We start from the raw sequence: 10,487 nt of genomic DNA on the forward strand, positions 1-10,487 counted from the left end.
GGTCGCACGCTCATCATTCAAGCTGATGATTCACGGCTGTCGCCGGTCAGCATGATTGCTGTGAGTTGATATTTGATTTCAGACACCTGTCACACCTGAGGCGATCCCCATAGCGTTGTTGACGTATTGTCGAAGTTCCCTGTTCTCAGGGAACTGTGTGTTAGCATGTCTTGGATATTTAAGACGTAAGGTACATTGTTAGTTCTTTCCTCATCAGTGTGTCTTTCTTTTTCCTAATTAATACAATCAATTATTTTAAAAGTAATTTTGTGATGTGTTAATCTTTACTGTATGCTGTGAAGAGGGAAAAAAGTCTGATGTGGGTCATCAAGCATGTGATGTGTCACTGGTTTTAATCTGCTGTGATGTAATAATGTAAAAAACTGTTTCAAGGTCCATTTCCAAAACAGCTGTTTATCAGCCTGCAGCCCAAGACCCCCATGTAGTTACGGGGACAAATACCACCGTCCTCTGGATGAGACATTTAACCGAGGTCCTGACTCACCGTGGTCTTTAACAATCCCAGGATGTCCTTCAGGAAAGAGTAGGTGTATAACCCTGGCATCCAGGCCAGATTCAGCCATTGTCCTCTGACCATCATGACCCCTGAGCGTCCCATACACTGACTGTCTCCTCTCCTCCAGTAAACTGTGTGTGGTGGACCAGGACATTCCCCCTCTGTGTACAGTGCTTGGAGAGCCCAGAGAACCACTGTATAAATGTAAGGAATTATTATTATTATTATTTATGAGCATTGTAACACAGTTAGTCTAAGCTTTTCTCACAGTGTCCTAAACACCATTATCTTTTAACCACGATTAGCTAAGATATGTTTCTTTCTACACTTTTACAGAAATAAATATAAATTGTACATTTTTCCCAGATAGCTCTAAAATCACCAGTTACATACAGTAACAAATCATAAAAAGGGAGAAGGGAAAAACAAAATGAATTGTCCATTTCTCAAAAATTCATTAAATAACTATGAAAAGTTCAGAGATTCCCTATATATTCCCTAATATATATATATATATATATATATATATATATATATATATATATATATATATATATATATATATTGTGACGAGCACTCCCAGAGGAATCAGCGTCGCCCTGGAAACCAAACCAAAACCCCTGCACGTCCTCGTCACCGGCTGATCGGTCACAGCTGCTCCCCATCAGCCAGCACATTGAAAAGCAGCACATGTTGCACTGAGAAGAGGTTCTCAAACAGAACGCAAAGCTGGACTAACCCCTCTCTCCTATCCCCACAGAAAGCAGCGAGTGACCGACAGCCCACACCCTTTGGAGCACGTCTGGACACCCACTTTCCCCTTGATTGGCACAGAGGAGCACGGAGAGCACACGGGGAGCACCAACCAGCGGAAAGCAGATCAGGACACTTCACCAGGCACCCTTCACTTTTCAATAAACCCACCCTCCGGGGCTTTTGATTTCACGTACCTCTTGTCGAGTGGTTCTTCACCCCGTGACAGTGGTGGAGAATGCGGGCAGAACAGTGAGGAATCACCGACAAGGTCACCGCCCCAACTCCTAATTTTTTTTTTGCTTTCTGTCAGCAGCACCACGGAAGGCGGCACGCGCGGCCCCGCGATGGAGGACGTCTTACAACGCCTCGCTGAGGTTAGCATCCGCCAGCAGCAAATAGCGGAACACCTCGCCACTCGCCTGGGCAGGACGGAGGATGAACTCGCCGCCATCCGGGCGGCCGCGGCCCAGTGCGTTCCGCTACCTGAGCCTCGGGCACAAGCCACCCGTCTGTTGCCCAAGATGACGGCCGATGACGATGTGGAAGCCTTCCTTCAGGTCTTCGAAAACACTGCCCACCGAGAGGGATGGCCAGAGGACGAGTGGGCACGTGCGCTGGCACCCCTACTCACCGGTGAAGCACAGAGGGCTTACTTCTCGCTCCCCCTGACGAGTGCCGACAGTTATGTCGAAGTGAAGCGAGAGATCCTGGCGAGGCTGGGCCTCTCCCCTGTAAGTGCCGCCCAGCAGTTCCACGAGTGGGAATACAAGCCCCGGGTGCCAGCCCGTGCCCAGGCAGCCGAACTCAGCCGCCTCGCCCAGCACTGGCTGTTGGCAGGAAACCCCACACCAACACAGGTAGCGGAACGAGTGGTGGTCGATCGCCTCCTGCGCGCACTACCTCGCGCCCACCGACAGGCCGTCGGCATGAGGGACCCATGTGACGTCCGGGAACTAGTGGAGGCGATCGAGCTGGCGGATGCCGTTCATCCCAGCGGGGCAGGGGACCGGCTGCCGCCATTCCCCCGGAGGGTGGTCCAGGAGCGACGCCCGCTCGAAGGCACCGCGCGACCCGTCAGCAGGCCGACGGTTCCCCCACCGCGAGATGAGCCCATGCCAAGTGCCGAACCACCGTCGCCTCCGCGAGCCTGGCTGGCAGGCTGCATCCTTCACCAACGGGTGCCGGCGGGAGCCCCCGAAGCAGATGTGAAGGTGGATGGAAGACGGTTCCGGGCCCTGTTGGACTCAGGCAGTGCGGTCACCCTCATCCAGGCGCGGCTGTGCGCCCCGCGAAGCGGCCGGAAAAACTTCCTACCGATTACCTGTGTGCACGGAGACACTCGTCAAGTACCGGCCCGTGAAATGGTCATTTCGTCCCCCCAAGGCACCTGGCCAGTGGAGGTAGGCCTGGTGAAGGACCTGCCGGTGGCCGTACTGCTTGGAAGGGATTGGCCCGGCTTCGAGAAGCTGCTGTCCGCCGCTACCCAGCCTGCCAGCCCCAAGGGGAACCGTCGAAGACCGAGGCGGCCGCCTGGACCCCGCCGCCGACCGGCCCTGCTCGTCTCCGACAGTGGGAGAGAAGGTGAGGCCCCCTCCCAATCTACTAATCTGTTTTATGATGTCTACCAACAGGCCGCTGGAGGGGGCTCTTTCGCCAAGGAACAGCGGGAGGACGACCGACTCAAGCACTGTTGGAGCCAGGTGCGAGTCGTGGATGGAGAGGACGTCCTCCCCCGGCCCCACCCTCTCCCACATTTTGTCGTAGAGAATGGCCTGCTGTACTGTGTCGCCCAGCGTAGGGGGGAGGAGAAAAAGTTACTAGTTGTGCCTCGTGCCAAGACCGAGACCATTCTGGAGCTGGCCCATTCCCACCCCATGGCAGGACACCTCGCGGCAGCCAATACTGCCCAACGCATCCGCGACCGTTTCCATTGGCCGGGCCTGGACGCCGAGGTAAAGCGGTTCTGCCAGGCCTGCCCGACCTGTCAGGCCACGTCGCCCCGGACTCCTCCCCCAAGCCCGCTCATCCCGCTGCCTATCATCGAGGTGCCCTTCGAGCGGATTGGAATGGACATAGTGGGGCCGTTGCCGAAGTCTGCCCGAGGGCATGAGCACATCCTGGTCATCGTCGACTATGCCACCCGGTACCCAGAAGCAGTCCCCCTGCGGAAGGCCACCGCAAAGTCCATCGCCCAGGAGCTGTTTCTGCTGGCCAGCCGAGTCGGCCTCCCCTCAGAGATCCTGACTGACCAGGGAACCCCCTTTATGTCCCGGCTAATGGCTGACCTCTGCCGGCTGCTGCGGGTGAAGCAGTTGAGTACCACTGTTTATCACCCCCAGACTGATGGCCTCGTAGAGAGATTTAACCAGACCCTCAAGCAAATGCTCAGACGTGTGGCGGCGGAGGACAAGCGGGATTGGGACCTCATGATCCCCTACGTGCTCTTCGGGATCCGCGAAGTTCCCCAGGCCTCAACTGGCTTCACCCCCTTCGAGCTCCTGTTTGGCCGTCAACCCCGGGGCCTCTTGGACGTGGCCCGGGAAGCGTGGGAGCAGCAGCCGGCCCCGCATCGTACCGTCATCGAACATGTCCGGCAAATGAGGGAACGGATCGACCGAGTGATGCCGTTAGTCCGGGAACACCTCACCAGGGCCCAACAAGCGCAGCAACGTCATTATGACCGGACAGCCCAGCCACGGGAGTTCCAACCGGGAGACCGCGTCATGGTCCTGGTCCCCAGCTCCGCCTGCAAATTTCTGGCCTCCTGGAAGGGGCCCTACTCGGTCGTCGAGAGGGTTGGACCGGTCACTTACCGCCTGAGACAGCCGGGACGACGGCAGGCGGAGCAACTCTACCACGTCAACCTCCTAAAGAAATGGGTGGGGACCCGGGACCAAGTAGCTGCCCTAAGCCTCACCGAGCCCGTGGTTGTGGATATCAACCCCCACCTTTCGGCTGCCCAGAAGACGGAGCTGCAGCACCTGGTCAGTCAGTTCCAGGATGTGTTCTCCTCTCAGCCCGGGCAGACCAACGTGCTTCAACACCATATCCGGACGCCCCCAGGAGTCGTCGTTAGGCAACGGCCCTACCGAGTCCCGGAGGCTCGTCTGCAGGCTATTGAGGAAGAGGTCCAACAGATGCTAAAGTTGGGGGTAATAGAACCATCCCGGAGTCCGTGGTCCAGCCCCATTGTGATGGTCCCAAAGCCGGATGGCACCCTCCGCTTTTGTAACGACTTCCGCCGCCTGAACGAAGTCTCCGAATTCGACGGGTACCCCATGCCTCGGGTGGACGAACTGCTGGACCGGCTAGGAAGGGCCCGGTATATCAGCACCCTAGACCTAACCAAGGGCTATTGGCAGGTACCGCTCTCCGAGGCCGCCAAGCCGAAAACCGCCTTCTCCACCCCCAGTGGCCACTGGCAGTACCGGACCCTTCCCTTCGGCCTACATGGGGCCCCCGCAACGTTCCAGCGGATGATGGACATCCTCCTGCGGCCTCACCAAGCTTACGCGGCCGCCTACCTGGATGACGTCGTGGTCCACTCCGAGGCGTGGGACGAACATCTGGATCGTCTGCGGAGGGTGCTCTCGGAGCTCCGGCGGGCTGGACTTACCGCCAACCCCCGAAAATGCCACCTAGCCCTCTCTGAGGCCAAGTACCTGGGCTATCAAGTCGGCCGAGGACTCATCCGGCCGCAAGACAAGAAAGTTGAGGCCATCCACGCCGCACCAAGACCGGAGACAAAGACCCAGGTACGAGCCTTCTTGGGGTTGGCGGGTTATTATCGTTGTTTTATCCCCAACTTCTCCTCTTTAGCCGCCCCCCTGACAGACCTGACCAGGAAGGGGCAGCCGGAGAAAGTATGCTGGACCCCGTCGGCGGAAGAAGCCTTCTCCCAGGTGAAAGCAGCACTCACGTCCTCGCCGGTACTCCGCGCCCCGGACTTTAGCTGCCCCTTCCTGCTGCAGACGGATGCTTCCGACACAGGACTAGGAGCGGTCCTCTCCCAAATTCAGGAAGGTGAGGAGCATCCGATCATCTACATCAGCAGGAAGCTGTCCCCCGCCGAGAGGAAATACGCCGCTGTGGAGAAGGAAGCCCTGGCCATCAGGTGGGCAGTCCTGGAGCTCCGGTACTACCTCCTGGGCCGCAAGTTCACCCTGGTAACCGACCACGCGCCCCTACAGTGGATGGCCCACGCCAAGGACACCAACGCCAGGGTGACTCGCTGGTTCCTAGCGCTCCAGGACTTCCACTTCGAAGTCCGCCATCGAGCTGGGGCCGCCAACGCGAACGCCGATGGCCTCTCCCGGATCTGGACAGCTTATGCAGGTCTGTCAGGGGTCATTCCCCACCCTCCCCTAATCTCACCCCTACTTTCTACATGTCTTCGCAGGACCAGAACGACGCTTAGGGGGGGGGGATGTGACGAGCACTCCCAGAGGAATCAGCGTCGCCCTGGAAACCAAACCAAAACACCTGCACGTCCTCGTCACCGGCTGATCGGCCACAGCTGCTCCCCATCAGCCAGCACATTGAAAAGCAGCACATGTTGCACTGAGAAGAGGTTCTCAAACAGAACGCAAAGCTGGACTAACCCCTCTCTCCTATCCCCACAGAAAGCAGCGAGTGACCGACAGCCCACACCCTTTGGAGCACGTCTGGACACCCACTTTCCCCTTGATTGGCACAGAGGAGCACGGAGAGCACACGGGGAGCACCAACCAGCGGAAAGCAGATCAGGACACTTCACCAGGCACCCTTCACTTTTCAATAAACCCACCCTCCGGGGCTTTTGATTTCACGTACCTCTTGTCGAGTGGTTCTTCACCCCGTGACAATATATATATATATATATATATATATATATATATATATTTATATATATATATTATTGGTGTTCGGTGGTGTTCTGAAATGTATTCTTTTTTTTATCAAATGTAAAATTATGTCCCAGTTTTCTTGGTTAAATAAACATCACTTACAGTACACCATCAGAAAAAAGAAAAAATATTTTTTTTATATTTTTACATTTACAGTGTAATCAGTATTCTCATTAAGTTAGTGTTTTTAAGAGATTTACATTTATTCCAAAGTAATAACTCAAGGAAGTAACAATTTAAACAATATATGTTAATTGTGAACTTGTGTTGAGCTATTCTTTCTAATAATTAACTTTAAACTTCATGATTTGTTCAGGTCTTCTCTGAATCTAATGACTGGTGAGGTTAGAGAGCACATGATGAGAGAGAGAAGGTTGATTCTGATGTTTGTTTTGGATAAGATTTTCAATCTGTTGGTATTTGTTAGAATCTGATGCCATCTATCTGAACGGGATGTTCTTCAGCTATTTTCTTACAGCCACTTTCTGTTTTGAAGCTCAACAAACTTTTACTGCACTTCAGAGCTATATTCTTTGTATTTCCTCATTGGAGAATATGGTGTTTCTTATATGTATAATCCTGTGAAACAAGAAATCATGGCTAAACAAGTTCATGATCTTAGTCAGCTTGTGCTAATAGATGTAAATATTAATGGGGAAATACTTAAGAATTTCTAGGTTTGCTAATAATTGTGGACAACGTGTATTGGAGAAAAACATTTATTTAAAGTTCATAAAGATAAGCAATGTAGGTTTATTTTCACAGCCTGCTCTGCTCGTATTTGCCAAGGGTCTACCAAGTCTGACCATGACTGTAAATGTTTAATCATGTTTTATATGTTTGGACAGTGTTGGAATTCAATGGAGAGATGCCTGCTGTCAAGAAGCTTAACTCAAATGGAGATGAAAATATGATTGCCTTACGAAGTGAACCTCAAAGATCAAAGGTGTGAGTGTATAGAGGGAGATTCATATCAGATCATATTGCTCATATCAGATTAGACTAATGCTTTCATGCACATCTTTCATGATGTCAATCAGAGGCAGACAGTAAAGAAGTATTTTTAATCTGCTTTAAAGGTACTTTTCAAGTGTCTGTACTTTATGAAAGTGTTTTTCTTTAGAAAAAAAAATGCATCTCATTGTTTACTTCACAACATTCAAAGAATAATATTGTACTTTTTACTGCACTACAATTCATATTAAATATCATGTAATACTTAATCACATTAGAAATCTATTACTTCTTACTTTTCCTTAAATAAAAGGAATTCAAAGATTTACTTGAGTACAAAAAAGTACTACATTTTATTCCCTTACGAAAGGAAAATATATTGTGATATATTGTAATTTATTATTTTCCCTTTTTATTTTCTAATATTTTATATATTTGAATACATTTAATAATATATTGATGATACATATATTATATAATATATTGCAAAATATAAAAATGATAATATATAAGATAATATAAAAAATAAATATATATAAGAATATATGCCTAATATATTGCAATATATTCTTGTTTCATAAGGGTTGTTCTTAAGTATTAAAGTTAAAACAAACAACTTTTATTTATGAAATGTAGTGAAGTAAAGTTTTCCAAAGAAAAAAACACTCTGATAAGCTAAAGATACCTTTTTAATTTACTTGAGTAAAGTAAAAATCCTCCACTACCGTCCGCCTCTGATCTCCATCACCTCAGCTTGGATATGAGGATTAATAAAGGTAATTCATACCTGCTTCTGAGTGCAGTTTCCTTATATTGCCTCTGTCACTGGAGTCAGATCAGATTAGTGGATTAGTGAAGCGATGAAGGATATTAAACAAAAAGACTTTCCAAGCCCCTCACCCATGTCTCAGACAAGTGCCGTATTAAAGCGTCCTGTATACATCAGCAGTAGTAATGATAAATTAATTGACTTCATACAGAATACAACAAACTTTGCACAGATTAATATTACTGTTTTTAAACAGGCATTGATATATTTGTACATTTAATATGATTGTATTCATCCATGGATTTATTTCAGTGGAAACATGCTGTTATTTTTTTAACTGGATTTTCAGCATCTTTTAGTATATACAGTTCTGTCCATATATATTTGAACACTGGCACAAGTTTTATAATTTTGGCTCTGTACGCCACCAGAATAGAATTTATATGAAACAATCTAGATTAAACTAAAGTGCAGACTTTAAGATTTAATTCAAGGTGTGCACAAAAATATACCATAAAAAAGAAAACATTTTTATACACAGTCCTCTCATTTTCAGGGGCTCAAATGTAATTGTCAAATAAATATAATCATCAATAAAATGTTGATTTTTAATATTCTGTTGAGGATCCTTTGCAGGCAATGACTGTCTTACGTCTGGACTCATGGAAATCATCAGAGTTTCTTACTGCTGATTTCAGTTGTTGTGTGTTTGGGGCTCTTTCTGTCTTTAGTTTTGTCTTCAGAGAGTGAAATGCTGCTCAATCAGGTTGAGATCAGGAGATTGACACAGCCATTGCAAAATAATCCACTTTTCTACCTTCAAAAACTCCTGAGTTGCTTTTTTTCCCCAAATGTTATATCTCTTATACTTGCTCTCTCTCTCTTTCTCTCTGGATCTGTTTAGTTTCTGAATCCTAACAATCATCTGTTTCTCTTGTATGGAGAGATCTTTGAACGCATGATGTGCTTCACATCAACAGTCTCCAAACACAACACTTACAATTAACTCCAGACCTTGAACCTGCTTAACTGATGTACAAATAATGACGGAATAGCCCACATCTGTCCACGAAACAGCTTTTGAGTCTGTTGTCCAGTACTTATGGTCCCTTGAAAAAGGGGGAGGTACATTTTAAAGAACTGTACTTCCTAAAGTCAACTTCCAGAATACAAACCCGATTCCAAAAAAGTTGGGACATTGTACAAATTGTGAATAAAAACAGAATGCAATGATGTGGAAGTTTCAAATTTTTGTATTTTATTCAGGATACAACATAAGTGACATATCAAACGCTTAAACTGAGAAAATATATAATTTTAAGGGAAAATAAGTTGACTTTGAATTTCATGGCATCAACACATCTCAAAAAAGTTTGGACAAGGCCATGTTTACCACTGTGTGGCATCCCCTCTTCTTTTTATAACAGTCTGCAAACGTCTGGGAACTGAGGAGACAAGTTGCTCAAGTTTAGGAATAGGAATGCTGTCCCATTCTTGTCTAATACAGGCTTCTAGTTGCTCAACTGTCTTAGGTCTTCGTTGTCACATCTACCTCTTTATGATGTGCCAAATGTTTTCTATGGGTGAAAGATCTGGACTGCAGGCTGGTCATTTCAGTCCCGGATCCTTCTTCTACACAGCCATGATGTTGTAATTGATGCAGTATGTGGTCTGGCATTGTCATGTTGGAAAATGCAAGGTCTTCCCTGAAAGAGACGATGTCTGGATGGGAGCATATGTTTTTCTAGAACTTGGATAAACCTTTCAGCATTGATGGTGCTCATCTTTCCAGATGTGTAAGCTGCCCATGCCACACGCACTCATGCAACCCCATACCATCAGAGATACAGGCTTCTGAACTGAGCGCTGATCACAACTTGGGTTGTCCTTGTCTTCTTTAGTCCGGATGACATGGCGTCCCAGTTTTACAAAAAGAACTTCACATTTTGATTCATCAGACCAGAACAGTTTTCCACTTTGCCACAGTCCATTTTAAATGAGCCTTGGCCGAGAGAAAACGCCTGCGCTTCTGGATCATGTTTAGATATGGCTTCTTTTTTGACCTATAGAGTTTTAGTCAGCAACGGTGAATGGCACAGTGGATTGTGTTCACTGACAATGTTTTCTGGAAGTATTCCTGAGCCCATGTTGTGATTTCCATAGTATCATTCCTGTATTTGATGCAGTGCTGTCTAAGAGCTGAAGATCACAGGCATCCAGTATGGTTTTCCTGCCTTGACCCTTACACACAGAGATTGTTCCAGATTTTCTGAATCTTTGGATGATATCATGCACTGTAGATGATGATAACTTCAAACTCTTTTCAATTTTTCTCTGAGAAACTCCTTTCTGATATTGCTCCACTATTTTTCGCTGCAGCGTTGGGGGAATTGGTGATCCTCTGCCCATCTTGACTTCTGAGAGACACTGAGACTCTTTTTATACCCAATCATGTTCACAATTGACCTAATACATTTCAAATTGGTCATCCAGCTGTTCCTTACTGTATATGTACATTTAAATTTTCCGGCCTCTTATCGATACCTGTCCCAACTTTTATGGAATGTGTAGCTCTCACGAAATCCAAAAAAAGACGATATTTGGC

This window comes from Carassius gibelio, chromosome B14, assembly GCF_023724105.1.
Source record: "Carassius gibelio isolate Cgi1373 ecotype wild population from Czech Republic chromosome B14, carGib1.2-hapl.c, whole genome shotgun sequence".
Taxonomy (NCBI): Eukaryota; Metazoa; Chordata; class Actinopteri; order Cypriniformes; family Cyprinidae; genus Carassius; species Carassius gibelio.